The sequence below is a fragment of the Periplaneta americana genome, chromosome 17 (assembly GCF_040183065.1).
Source record: "Periplaneta americana isolate PAMFEO1 chromosome 17, P.americana_PAMFEO1_priV1, whole genome shotgun sequence".
NCBI classification, from domain to species: domain Eukaryota; kingdom Metazoa; phylum Arthropoda; class Insecta; order Blattodea; family Blattidae; genus Periplaneta; species Periplaneta americana.
Genome location: NC_091133.1, coordinates 83,632,838 through 83,648,583, shown reverse-complemented (window position 1 = coordinate 83,648,583; position 15,746 = coordinate 83,632,838). Strand labels below are relative to the sequence as shown.

Sequence of the window (15,746 nt, the reverse complement as noted above, 5' to 3'; positions counted from 1 at the left end):
GAAAAAAGAAGCATCCTCGTAAAACTCTTAAACGTGTTTATGTATCAATAAAATGAGTTATATCTTCCCGTATTAAGATATTATACAGGGCGATCCATATAAACCTTTACCATTTTAATGAGCTATAATTCCGGTTTGGGAGTTAGTATGAACTTAAAATTAATTATAATGATATGATCTCTGTGGTTCTGGGAGAATTTATACTGGTATCCCTGACTCGATTGTCGTCCATTGTTTATACATATTTTAATTGGTTATTTTACGACGCTTTATCAACTGCTACCTAACGTCCGAATGCAATGAAGGCGATAATTATAGCGAAATGAGTCCAGGGTTTAGCGCCGAAAGTGACCCAGCATTTGCTCTTGATGGTTGAGGGAAAATCCCGGGAAAACCACAACCAGTAATTTGTCCTAACCAGAATTTGAACCCGGGCTGCCCGTTTCACGATCAGACGTGCTAACCGTTACTCCACACAGGTGTACTTTGTTGATATTGGCTATTGGAGAATGTATGAAGTGATTAATTGGCTGTAATATCACAAACATGCAGTACTCAATTCGACAGTGTGTTATGGCAAGAAGCGAGCCTGTTGTCTCCAGCTTCCTCATCATCGACAAAATTGCTGGTTTTGTAGGAACATTGCGCACACCGAATTATGTTCGAAATGCCCGTTGCGTTTTAACCAGAGAATTTGTCGTTTTTAGCATAAAAATACGCTGCAGAAATGAATAATGAATTTTGCAATATTCCAGCAAAATAATCACTACATGCGTTCTGCAATAATAGCCAATATCGATATCAACAATGGACAACAATCGTGCCAGAGATACCAGTACAAATTCTCTCAGAATCACAGAAATCATAATATTCAATTTCAAGTTTATATTAGCTCCCAAACAGAAATTGTAACTCATTAAAATGGTAAAGTTTTATATGGATCACACTGTATGTTTCTACATAAATGTTACATCATCATTTTTAACAGCTTTCAAAAACTGTTCTGTAATTTAAATTTTCCTGTATAAGTAGTTTTATAAATTAAATATTTATGTACAATCTAATGGAAGTATACCGAAGTCGCATTAAGATATTTTATGTTGCGATATAACGCTTTAGATTTTTAATAGTTTAATCATCTTTCATATAGCTTGCAAAAATTGCTCTCTAGTTTATAATTTACAACACGGGATAAATTTAGAAGGGACGTAGAATAATTTTACTAACCAGTACCATAATTACAGAGCATGAAATTTTGATGAACCAACATCAAACAGGAGTTTTAAGTTCCAACTTCAATCACTTCTATATTTTATAAGTTGTGTGTTACGGTAGAATCTGCGTCACTGTCGCTCTGTAAATGTCGGGTCTTCAACCATCGTGAGAACTTCCAACCTGTCGACAAAGTCCTCTGTTATTTGATGACGAAAGCACTATAATGAGGCATGCAAATAAATTGGAATTATTTCAAGCACATAATGAAATATTTTATAACCCAGTTGAACGAAACTTTAAATGGGCATTATCATACTGTTACTAACAAGAACGCAAAAATATGTCGCAAGAAACAGAAAAGGTAATTTTGATATACAGGATGTTAGGGGTATTCTGCAAATATTTTGGTATTTGTTTAAGGGTATGGATGTCCACCGCTGTGGTCTCGTGGTAATGTGTTCGCTCCCGAACACGGCGGACCGGGGTTCGATTCCCCGCTTGGGAAGAGTTGTCTGGGTGAGGTTTCTTCGGGTTTTTCCCACTCACTCCTATGGATGAATATCAGATAACTTTATCAGGCGTATGGAACCCCACTCATTCTCGCCACTTCCTTCCCCCCCTTATCATCCTTTACTTATCATTCCGGTTGTCTTCTTGGCTTTCAAATTGCTCCTGCGGCGGCCCTCCGAAGCACCTGACGCTCTCGGCCGTCCTCCATGGATATGCCAAAGCATGGTAGTTGGTGACCCAGCAGTAGAAGCCATTCTCCTCCCAACGGGAGAGGTAGCCTACACCTCTGACAGTTGGCCAGGCGGGAGGAGTGGCGTACACCTCAGATTGTTTGAGGGGGAATGTGGGGGGGGGGCGTTGGGGTGGAATCGTACACAGACTTAGAAGGAAGACGGGACTGGTAGTTAGGGTGTTGGGGGTTAGTTCGGTTCGGCGTGGGTTCGGTCGTTGGGCTACAACTCATCCCAGGGGCACACAACGGACCTCATGTCGGGGTGCATAGGTATGTTCCCCTCCCGGCCTCACAGAGAGAGAGAGAGAGAGAGAGAGAGAGAAAGGCTATGGATCGGTGAAAATAACGAAAAACCATAAAAAAACGGATTTTTCTTAACTATAGAAATAAAATAATGTTTCAGTTTTCTAAATAAGTGTTCATTTTGGCCATGATAATTTAAAGTCCCCAGGACGAATTTAGAGAGATTAGCGCGTGCGTGAAGCTGCAGTCCTATAAACTGACACTCAACTGTCGTTTGACAGACTTTGCTCTTCTTTCTAACTAATTCTACTTTTCATTCAGTCCATATTTCGCGCTGTTATGTAGGAGAAAAATGTGTGTAGTAGACCTATATAGGAAGGAAGTATATCGATAATATATATCATATGGATGCTGTCCTTTATACCCGTTTTTTCGATTTTCCAATTTTCCAACATTTTGTAACATTCAAAATGCTCTAATGAATGCAGTTTTTCTCCAGTCTCAGTAAAGGCTTGCACATAAGTCCACAAAAGCATGTGAAGTAAACTAACATATGTGTTTTCTTCTGCCTTTGAAAGTATTCACATTACCATGTGTTAAGTTTGTGGTAAGTTTTAAAAATTTGTTTAATTAACTAGAAGGGTAAATACTTTATTTCTCAAAATAAATTGGAAAAATATCTCTAGAATTGAATGTCATATCGTTTACAAAGTATTTTTATTTTGACTATTACACTCTTACTACGTCACACTACTTTTGACCAATAAAACGGTACGAAAGGACGTATTTCAACCAATCATGGCTGCTTATCGCACAATTTTATCGCGTCCCTAGCATTTGTTTAATTTTATCGCGTCCCTAGCATTTGTTTCTTTGTTTGCCAACATTTGAAACTGCGCTGGTCTGGACGTCAAAAATATATATAAAATTACAAACCACTCCAGTCGATGCACAGCAGTTTCAAATATGACTCGCATTGGCATTCAAGAACAAGAATTAATAAAAATCACTGATCATACCTATGCATCTTCTGAAATCCGATTTACAAATAAATGAAGAGCACCATTCGGAAATCCTGAATAAGTTGAATATACCATGTAGGCCTAAATCATCGAGTTCCACTTCTATTATGCACACGTCCAATATAACATCAATTGAACCACCAACCACATTCAAATTTGAAAATTGTACATTCAATAATTATTCCCTTTAAAATTATTCATTCGGAAATTCTGAATAAGTGGAATACACCATGTAGGCCTAAATCAACGAGTTCCACTTCTATTACGCACACGTCCAATATAACATCAATTGAACCACCAACCACATTCAAATTTGAAAATTGTACATTCAATAATTATTCCTTTTAAAATTATTCATGTTTATTTTTTATGTCATCGTCGTTAATTAAAACTTTTCTAACACTTGTGTATATTAGTTAGGTTATGTTATAGCTTCTGCTCTGAGAGGATAAAAAGAACTTCTGCTATATGATATTATGTATAGTCACGTATCAGAGATTGTTTAATATTAAGATTTATTGAATAGTAATCATTACAGTGTCTGTATAAAGACAGTACTGCCATCTAGCATGCATCTAGCGTAATATTTGTAATGTTGAGATGGTACAATAATACATTTGAAGACAGCTGTATTTTCGTAAGTCAATTAATATTTTATTGTATTGGAGTACTTCGTTACTTCTAATCTTTATATACTTTCTTTTAATCGTGTAATAGTCAATTAAATCCCACTCGAGTTTTGATTTTCTCTAGATAAATCAAAACGTCTAGTGAGATTACTGTTGATAATTTAGATAACATTACTTTCAATGCTTTTGTTTTATTGCAATCTACTATTCTTATGAGGATAAGAAAGTAGTCTGTGTTCGAAATTTGATAAATACAAAATAATTAATGAATTTAATTCTATGTATTAATATAAAAAGGTATCACAAAACGTGTTCGTGTTTGAATACACGTTAAATTATTTGTCTACATTTTACAGTACAAAGACCTTCACGTTAAGCCTGAACGATAGTTAACCCTTACAAAACTGGACCTCCGCGTAACTAGACTAGCGTTAGCAGGGAAAACAAATCGCTTGAAATTATTAACGAACCCAATAACAAGACAATTATAATTCAGAATTAAAAAACAACATTAATAAGTAAACCATTTGGAATATCAAAGTGATTTTTTCATGTCTAAACAATAACTTTGAAGATTGAGAAATACTTTACATAATGTGGATCAGTATATTATACTCTAAAAATATTTGCATATAAATCCCTAACATTCTGTATAAATTGCTAAGATGTACCGAAGTACATATGATATTTCCATGCAGGAATTCTGCATTATCATATAGTGAAGAATGAGTAAAACAAAGAAAAAATTCTCTCAGGCATCGGGATTCGAACCCAGGTTTTCAACTCTATGTGCTGACGCTTTATTTACTAAGCCACACCGGATTCAAATTCCGATGCCGGATTGAATCCTTCTCAGTTTAAGTTCCACCTCTCTGTTCACCTTTGGTACATGAGGGTAGGCCACCAAAGGGGAACAGAGAGATAGAACTTAAACTGAGGAGGATTCAATCCGGCATCGGAATTTGAATCCGGTGTGGCTTAGTGGATAAAGCGTCAGCACGTAGAGCTGAAAACCCTGGTTCGAATTCCGCTCCACCTGTCAACGTCGGATTCACCAAGACCACCTGGCGCACTTGGACAATCACCGCATATATAGCGCGCGCAATAAGCCAAAGCATGCCTAAAGGCTGGTCCACAATAAACCGGAAACTGAAATCACAACGAGAACGAGAACGATAACGAGAACGGAAATATTGTTAACGACAACCTTGCCGAAGTCCAGGAACGAATGTGAATGCTCACATTTAAATACATTTATTTTAACAATATTTCCGTTTTCGTTCTCGTTTTCGTTTCCGTTGCCGGTTTATTGTGGACCAGCCTTAAGCGTACGAGCCTGTCCCTCGTCCAGCTCTCGTAAAGTAAGCCAGCCAATATAGTTTCAAATGAAAACGCGTACGATAGCTGCCTCCAAAAGCGCTGATCAAGCATTACTCTCCCTTTCATAGCGTGTTTACACACGTATATTTACTCAAGAAATTATTTATTTGCCAGTCCGTGTATATCGCGCGTGTATATGTGTGTTGGAGTTGGCATGTGTAGCTCATGTTATTATTATGAACCGTTAAACGCGTCTCGTTACGGGATTCGGTTGTTAAACCCCAATCTCTTCCGGTGCAGGACCGCGCGGTACTTTTTGGATGATAACCGTTTCTCTATTTGGACTCGATCCAGAAGTTGTTTAACTATTCGAAGGCACGTCACTGTTCTGCTTAACTTCAATATTACGGCAGTTTTCTCATTATTCTATCTCAGACTTAGTATTTGTAACAAGCAAACTATGAGACAGCAATGGTAAAATTTAGATTTGCTTGCTCCCTATATGTTAGACTACAGATTATGAATACAGTATATATAATTTGAACTGGTAATGGAAATTACGGGAAAACGACTGAACGGATTTTAATGAATGACACGTCATTTTGAAGCTTAGCATCCAAGGATTTTTCAGAAAAATAGTAACTTTCAGTGAAGCGTTACTTTTCCTACATAATTTTCCTATTTTCCAAAATCCATCTTTCGTCAGTTTTGAGAACTAATTGCATTTCAGAATGAAACAAAACACACACTATAATAAACAATAGGCTATTACACGAAGGCCATGACCTGCAGGATTGCTGACATATTTAGAGTTCAAATTCAATTGGTTATTAAATCTTCAAGACTTGCTAAAAATAATTTATAGGTCTGATTCTGCGGTTCATTAATTTGTTGTTACACTCTTTTTCGAGGAAGGTCTTCAATTAGGAACATTAAATCCAGACGTTTGAGATAGGCAAGCCATATAGCATGTATGGGCTAATCCAGAAATGCATATAGAGTGCTAGTTGGGAGGCCCGGGGGGAAAAAGACCTTTGGGGAGGCCGAGAAATATATGGGAGGATAATATAAAAATGGATTTGAGGGAGATGGGACATGATGCCAGGGACTGAATTAATCTTGCTCAGGATAGGGACCGAAGGCGGGCTTATCTGAGGGCGGCAATGAATCTCCGGATTCTCTGAAAGCCATTTGTAAGTAAGTGAATAATTCTTAGTTTGGCTCAATATTATTGATACTTTTTTAGTTTCAATCAGCTGTAACTCCTTAACGGTTGATAAGCGGACTCATCTTCACTTATCATTTTATACTCAAAATAGAGTACAGAACTGATCACTAAGCTTGTAATGTTGGGGACTGATAGGGTGTGTTACGGTGGTTTCAAGTTGAATAAACAGTGAATCTGCTGAATACTCCGTTCGCCAGTCACTACTGTAGCATGCGTAAACAGTGTACTGCTGAATAATAATGTCGAAGATTAAAGGTTCTCAGGCGCATATTTTTGCAGCGGAATTTGGTGAGTGTTTTGAAACGAATGACGGGAACATTACATGTAAATTATGTAATAAATGCATACGAGGTGACAAGCGATATTATATACAGAGACATTGTAGCACAAAAAAAAAAAAGAATGGAGGAAACTCAAACCCACGAATAATTCTATAATTATAATTCTTCTCCACATAACGAAAGGTATGTAAAAATATATCTTTGTAATGCTATGTAGCATATATTTACTTTTAGAACTGTCCAGATTTGTTTATGTGCGCCTTGTTATTCCCGTAATCGATCGCAGAACCAAGTTAATGTCGTTCACATCCCCGGCCTATATACCATGCTGCATTCAACTTGTGTAATCGGTCCCCAACATTACAAGCCTACTGATTACTAAGCGCGTGTCATTAGTCGTGATCACCCTGTATTTAAAATCAGGGCCTTGTTAAACTTTACCATAACTTCACTTGTTAGTCAATTTTTTATAAGATTTGAAGATAAATTCTGCATTCCTGTACTCGTTATAGATGCAGAGAGTAGGATGTAGTTTCAGCCTGACCTTGCTACTCCATTGTGATCTTTTAAATCATGCCAAACTAGTTCAACATTGTGTTTGTATTGTGTGTATGCACGGAAAGCCCTACTTGTGTCAAATGTCAAGGTCGGGCTCGAGCGCTCAATTGGGACAAATAATTATTCATGAATCCTTTGTCAGTCCAAAGAGTAAAGACATTGGTTCGGCAGCCCACGAGCTCAGACTGTGTTTACACAGCTACGTTGTCTGTGTCCTGGTAGCTGTCACAGCCCATGTTGCTTGAACATCAGAATCACCGATCTGATACGATCTGAGTTGCTTTGTGCAAGACAGTTTGCAAGTTCACCGTCAGCACTGTTCAAACAACATCTTTCTTATGAATTCGAATTACCACTCAAGTACTCATTTTGGTTCTCTCTCTCTTCGGTAGAAACTTGACAGATTGCAAGACGAAATTGTTTGAATAAACTGTAGCCATCAATCACGATCAACGAGCTGGACTCATGATTCAAAACTGTAATCGGTCATGCCTTCGAATCCTGCTTGAGCTGATTGCTCAGCTAGGTTTTATCATACGTTCCCCCTAGCGAATCTTTTGCAGCACCATTATTGCTTAAAATGACGCAGGACAAATATTGATAAGGCACATATACTCACAAGGTCAGGTCATGGTGCTGGAATTTAATGAAAATGCATATTTTAACTAATTTTTGTTCGTTAAGAAACATGGTGATTGTCGTTCGTTTGGCTTTTTCCTCATTTACGAAATATAATGGCTTGAAAATCGATGATACTTATGCCGCTTCTTGCGCGCACTCGGATCCTCATAATTCCCTGACATCGCATCACATTTCACAGCTCTCGCATTAATGCTCGTCTGTTTTATTTTTCTCTTAACTCACAGTAAAGTTGGTACTGTGTAGCGCCTGGTTTGAACACGTAGTAATATTATATCTCCTCTCTCGCTCCCTCCCACCCTCCACCATTCAATGCGGCCAAGGTCATTGACTCTACCTGCACGATACCAACACAACTCCTTAAGTTTCGCGTTCTGCTTGCCATTTCTCCAGCGGAGCTAGTTAATATACACACTGTATTATTTATTAATGGTAATACCTAAATACTTGACTTGTGAAGTTACTTTCAAACATGGACAATTAAAATTTGTACGGCATAAACAATAAGGGTGATGTATCTTAATTTTGAGATTGAAAATTGAATTTCGTTTTTTAATATCAGTCATATTTTATGAAAAAAGAATTAACTTAGATTTCATGACACTTAAAACAAATAGATTTATATCAAGCCAGTTTTTCATAATACTCAAGCCTTCATTTGTGTAACTATAAGTGTAGTTTTTCCAGCTTATTTCCATTTGTTGCATTGTATATTTTATATTATTTATTTAATTTCATAAATACACAATAAAACAAAAGAATGATAGTTACGAATACTGTCATCTTGATGGCGCCAGTGCTGATTGATGGCCATAGAACCTGAGTTCGATAGATGAAAGTGGCTTACTTGTTTTTCTATTTTCCTCCTTCCTGATGCAATATTTCCATTTACGATAGCGCAGGATGGACACAAAACATAAAAAATCACCCAGTATTATTTTCTAAAAGGGACGAGATTTATATTTTCCTGCTGGTAAGCGAACCCTGGTTGCAGAACATCACATTTTCGTCACACAGACTAGTAAACAAAATTCGAGGTAGGTTATCGTGTTTTTCCTAAGCCTTAGGCGATGCTCTTATCTCGTCTCTTGCTGAGAGATGTGATAATTTAATCTCTTTTTTATGCAAAAAATTTCAAACAACACTCCACTTTAAATTGTATGACTGTTCTGTTTAGAACTGTCCAATTATTCACCTTTGTTGTTGCGATCCGGAAAGCAAGTACAGCACTCGAGATAAGTGGTTCAATCAAGAGAGCCAATATAGGAAATTGTGGTGGTTAAAAGTACCTGGATTATAAACGAGGACTTCGGTTTTCCCCAGCCAATCATTATTGCAGGGATGCTTCATACTCATTTATCAACGTGTATGTGGCATGAGAGTCAACTACAGTGCAAGCCCTCCAAACCGGATGAGTCCCATCCCCTAATTGATGTGAACCCTGGTAGGTATTCAGCTTTGTATTGGCTATCAATTGCTTTTCAACTATTCGTGGACAGGTTAAAGAAAACAAACTGTGTCATAGTGACGCATCGTCAGTTGAGCGGCTGCATCATCCTGGGTTCAAAACACAGAAAGACTATTTGGAATTTGAGATGAACAAAGACAGAGGTAGTATCAATTTTATCTCACAATTTAACACTGTACTAAAGAGCTCATGGAAAATTTAGCTACTGTACATATGATAGGTAAATAATGTGTTTTTGCGGACATGCAACTCCTGTAAGTCCACAATTTAATCAACCACTTTCTGAGTAGACCTATATTCCCGAAGAAACTCTAAACAATTACAACAGTTACAGAAGTATAGTGAATCAAGTTTTAGACAGTAATGTTCAACTGACAGAAATTCCAGAAAATATGAAAAAAAAAATATCATTTAAATATGTACTTAAAGGTAGAATGTTTCAATTAGACGTTTTTCTGGATGAAAAAAATGTAAGAAAATCTCGAGCTTGCAAAAATACGTAATTCTTAATGTTTTAAAGTATTTACAGCCTAGTATTTATGCAAAATAAATTTCTCGTCTGTGATCACTGTCGAAACAAAAATGGGAAATTTTCTTTAACTATAAAATGATATCACTGAGTGTGTGTATGGAATATTAATTGTAAGTCCAGATTTCAGAATCTACTTTCTGAAAAACAGGCATATTAATCGTATTTTTTTTTAATTTATAAATACTGAAAAGTTTTTTATTGTTACGTTCATTGTTGTTTATGTTTCTAAATATAAAATAAATGTATGTTAATAAGAAACGTTTTGACTTATTTTGTAAATCATCTCGCAATCCCCCTTATCATTACACGACCCCCGCTTTGGTAACTACTCTTCTACTGTATTCATTTAATCTACGAGCTATAATATTAGAGGAGAAAAATTCGCTCCGGCGCCGGGGATCGAACCCGGGTCCTTGGTTCTACATACCAAGCGCTCTGACCACTGAGCTACGCCGAATTCAATCCACAGCACCGGATCGAATTCCTCTCCTTCAATGTTTCCCTTTGCGGCCTGACTCCAAGTTAGGCATATATGTTGACGTTTATGTCCAATGTCAACTGCCATAATACTAGGGGTGCACTCAGCTGAGTGACTTGTTTGGCCGGGATTCCGCAGTTATATGCACTGCTAGCTGTGAGAATATTATGGACTTATTAATTTGTCCTACAGAATAATATCTGTAATATTGACAATTAATATTAGAGGAGAAAAACTCGCTCCGGCGCCGGGGATGGAACCCGGGTCCTTGGTTCTACGTGCCAAGCGCTCTGACCACTGAGCTACGCCGAATTTCTTCTCTAATATTAATTGTCAATATTACAGATATTATTCTGTAGAACAAATTAATAAATCCATAATACGAGCTATAGCTGTCATATTGAGTGTAATGTAAGGCAAGGCAAGTAATACTATAGTTCGTAATATTCAATGTGCAGGGTGGGAACAAAGTCCCGTTACCTCTGTAGATACCTAAAATATACAAAATATGTATGTAATTCCGGTCATAATGCAGACATACATCCACTTTACACTAACTGTATGTGCTAAGTGTCAAAGGGTCAGTATGTCCCCCATCATTCTCCTCACACAAAATAATGCGTCGTCAAGTTCGGTGTGACATTCGCCTCAGCATTGCTGGTGTAATCTGTTGGAAAGCGCGTCGCACTGCATCTTATTCATCAATGGTGTCGTACCTTTCCTGTTCAACAATGCTCCTGATGGAACTCCACAGCGCATTGTCACAGGTTTCCACAACTCTGGATTGACCGTGGATCACCCATCTTATTAGCTTCTTTTCTGCACTGGCCACCTCGCAGCCCCGACCTCACAACCTGTGACAATGCGCTGTGGGGTTTGATCAAGAGCATTGTTGCACAAGAACGGTACGACATCATTGATGAATTGAAGGATGACGTGCGACGCGCTTTCCAATAGATTACAGATGCTTCAAACTAGCAAGCTGTCTCGTTCGCGCAGGCGCATAGAGCACATCTCCCCTACCACTGTCCGCATACTGCTGTGCACTGTGGACTAGAACGGCACAGTTCAGTTCTAATAACAGTTGAGAAGACTGTATACTATGTTTCTATGTTTGGCTGTCGTTTGTGATAGAAGTATTTCTTCCATTATGATGAGTAGTACACTATCGGACAAAGTTCTCCATAGTCAAACGCTATAATCTACAATTTGGACACATAATTATAACTAGAATAATGATGGAACATTTAGGTCAGTCATATATTATAGTAATGAATAGACTTCGTGGAATTGCCACGAGAATCGCAAGGTTTACTGTGCACGCGGTATAGACTGTATGAGAAGGGGGCGTGCAAAGCATTGAGTATGCCTCTGATGTAAACACTGAGCAGTATACTGCGGTTACAATAAAACCTGTATCCTGCATTCAAGAAATATAATGAATGATCATTGAAGTAGGAAATGTCTAAACATGTAAATACACAATTATTTCATAGTGAGATATATTAACTCTTAAAATGTAATGTAAGATACTCACATCATTCTTGAATATGTGCATTGTAGTGAAGAGTTACGTGCATTTTTAGCGACTGCAAAGTAATCTCCTCCGATGGTCACTTAAACAGTTTTTATATTGGGAAATGTACGTTCAACATCACACGATGTAATACGTGCATATTTGAAGAACGGAAAGTCACTACTTTTTAGTACACCAACTTCAGGCGTCTTGTCGCGACCTGATAGTACATCATTTATATTACGAAGTTATGAATAGGCAATAATGTTTTTCAACTTACATTTCACTTTTTCTGAAATTAGTGAATTGTTATTTTGGATAACGGTTTGTTGTACTTTATCCAGTATATTAAGGGCTTCTGAGAGTTGTAGTTTAGACGATTCTAACAGGATGATGCTTTTTAACACGATTTTAAAATTAGAATCAATGAACAGAATATCTTCCAACAGCTGTTCAGAAAGCAAAGATTTTACAGCTGCAACAGCGGAACTATCTGTGCTATCCAATTACCTCCATTATTTTGCTGTAATGTTCTGCATAATAATTAACAGCATCCAACCACGTTCCCAAACGGGTCAAGACTGGCTGCGGAGATAAGGGCATTCCAGGGGCAATAATTTGGAACACCAACACTCTCATTGTAGTATGTTTGATTGAATTCTCGTCTGCACTGAACAAATGTTAAGCTTTGACTATTCCAACTACAGTAATGCAAAAACAAGTGCTTACATAGGTATACATTAGCTGTAGCTGCTCTATCTATTTGGACCGGTCACAACTCTGAACATGAACTGCTTATACTACGAGACCGGGCGGTCGCTCGCCTCTTCTATACTACCGTACATCGGAAACCTGATAGCATGCTGCGTGTGGCAATTCAACGAAGTCTAGTAATGAATATACCTTTGCAATTAGAGAATAAATCATAAACACCAATAATATTAAACTAATTATTATGTATTACAACACTGCTCAATATATTATTGGGAGGATGCAACTTGAATACATTGCCAGGAAGTCAACTTTTCAGATAATATGACTATACGTGGGTATCGGAGCGTAGGTGGGCCCCCTTCTTTAGCTGTACTACCTCTCCTCTCCAGGCAGCTTCCTAGCTTGAGTTATCTGTACACAGCAATGCTGAGCCGACGCATTATTTTTGTGTGAAGAAGATTAGACATATTGACCCCCTGGACACATAGGACACACAGTTAATGTAAAGTGGATGTATATCTGCATTATGGCCGAACTTGCGTAAATAGTGTGTATATTTGAGGTACTGGGAGGGAGTAAAGGGACTTTGTGCCCACCCTGTACATCAAACATAGATTAAATCTATGTGTTATGCAGCCCAGTCGAGCACGCTAGCACAAACTGAAATGAATTGCAACGACATTCTATAATCTCTTTGGTCTGAGTTATGATACGCATGAGAACAGTACGTTCGTCCAAGTACTTACACCCAGCCACCTGATCATTAGCGTTAATATATCAGTGTAACATGAAATGTAAAGGCAGTAGCTATAGCAATTCAGCTGGATAGGCTACATGACTTCATTTCGCTCTGCTCCCTACTGTATATGCACTGCTATCGTCTTGGACGTTGATTGAGTGCTGTATCCGCGTCTTTCCGAATCAAAGCTCTGCTTAGTACATCTCTTATGCATATGCAGCAGACATGAATATACAAGAACGATTAATCCAGATTGAATCTATTTTCATATACATAGCTATGGCTTAGTAGATAGCATACGTGTTTCCCATCCAAGCAGATTGTGGTTCGAAACCAGAAGTGGGCATTGGAGATTCTGCCGTCCACGATACTGGATGGTTGTCCCTTCTCATTTGCTGTGCTCTCTCTCCTCGATGACACTGTATTATGTTAGTGACATGGTCAGGGAAGACGTCATTGCGTATCTCTTCAGTGTCAGTCCAAGGATACGGACCACGGAGTATATTTTCCCCCATACTGCATTGACTTGCCTCATAGCACATACAACGACTTATAACACATATTGCCTAAGAGATCTATGAAACTATCAATACAAACTAATAGTTGACATCTAGGATCATAATATCGTCATCTGACGTGCAATTTGCCGTAGTTCATGTGAACCGCGCGGTAGGACTTAGTAATTTCAACGCAGACAATTTTCTCGTCCACCATTGTACAGTACGATTATTTAGCCCTGACAGTCACCTGCGATCTGCGCGCCTGGGTCAGGCGAGTCCATTTAGTTACGCCAAGGGGTGTTTGGGTTATTCACTCGCTTGTCTTCGGAGCGATCAGATGTTATGTGTGCGGTAGAGCGGTATGTTTCAAGTATAATTAAACTGTACTGCATTCCTTTACCGACAGCTACCCTTATCTCTACTCCGGAACTCTCCCCATTCCTCCTATTACTTCCCCTCTTTCGCGTCGCTGAGCTGTCAGGACTAAATAATCGGTCTGTACATAACTATTCGTTCCAACTTCACAATTCTCTTCCCGCAATTTTTTTTATCCGATCGTCACAATCGGTGAGCATTTCCTTTGATGTTTTCTATGTTTAGGAATTAAAAAAAATGAGATGGTGCGGACATGTTGATCAAATGAAGGCAACTAAGGAAAAATGGGGTGGGATCGGACTGTTGACTAGAATTTTAAAATAATTTGATTAGTGAAATGTTAAATGTTATGTTTTATTTAACGACGCTCGCAACTGCCGAGGTTATATCAGCGTCGCCGGTGTGCCGGAATTTTGCCCCGCAGGAGTTCTTTTACATGCCAGTAAATCTACTGACATGAGCCTGTCGCTTTTAAACACACTTAAATGCCATCGACCTGGCCCGGACTCGAACCCGCAACTTCGGTCATAGAAGACCAGCGCTATACCAACTGAGCCAATCAGGCCGACTTGATTAATGAATGGACATGAAATACATAAGAATGAAAAGTGAGATTGTATGTAGATGGCGATGTGAGATACAATTTTTAACATCATTACATCGAGAGAATGGCTAATGCGTTAGTGGAATTGATAATACAGGTTAATAAGGATCATTCTGTAACGAAAGCGGTGTTCCTATCTACAATTTAAAGACTCTGTCTGAATAAGTACGGGGTGTATCACAAATACGATTAGGCCTATAAGATTGATTGCATTATATGATGACAGTATTAGCCTATTGTTAAAGGAAATATACTGCACTTGCGCCATTAGTCAACATGCAATAGAGACGGGATAAACTGTTCTTTTTTAGAAACAGTTTCGACTGTAACTGTTTCATGCACGAAGCTGTTCCAAAATAACAGTTTCAAAGAAACAGTTTCATAAGAATATGTTTACAACATCAGTGCCAACTGTTCCAAGTGTTCCAACTGTTTCAACTTGTCATCTGCTTCAGGAACATGTTCTAAAGCCCTTGAATTGTCTTTAAATCAGCTGTTCAATGTATTATGACGACGAAAGTCATTTTTTTTAGGTTACTGTTAAAGAGTACAGTAAATAACTACAATTCAAAAAAAAATAATCGATTTTAGTAAAAAAAAAACGCATATAACCCTAAGAGAGGTTATAATGATAAGACATTAGGCGATAACATTTCCCACGGTATATTAATAATTAACATTATGTTTGGGCACCATGAACATAGTCTCCATCAATAGGCGGCTAATAATAATTACTATAAAATTTATTAGGGAATTTGATTCGTACAATTAAATTGCACTGTCCTACATAGGCTACTGTTGCACGAAGGTCTTGTGGAACATCAATATTATATCTACTTTCGATTGGAGGTCGATGAAAGCGCTAGCACGTGATCTTTGCAGACAGCAAAGAACAGTGAAGCTGTTTAGAAATTGATCTGTTTATCTTTTGGAACCATGTGGA

At 38.0% G+C, this 15,746-nt stretch overlaps 1 protein-coding gene and 1 non-coding gene across 4 annotated transcripts in view; both read right to left on the bottom strand.

Moving 5' to 3' along the window:
• Positions 1-15,746, bottom strand: part of Calx (sodium/calcium exchanger 3) — a 730,262-nt gene that overhangs the window by 569,586 nt on the left and 144,930 nt on the right. The window lies entirely within an intron of this gene.
• On the bottom strand, positions 10,262-10,334 carry TRNAY-GUA (transfer RNA tyrosine (anticodon GUA)). The gene has a single exon. It is a non-coding gene; the product is annotated as a tRNA-Tyr (tRNA).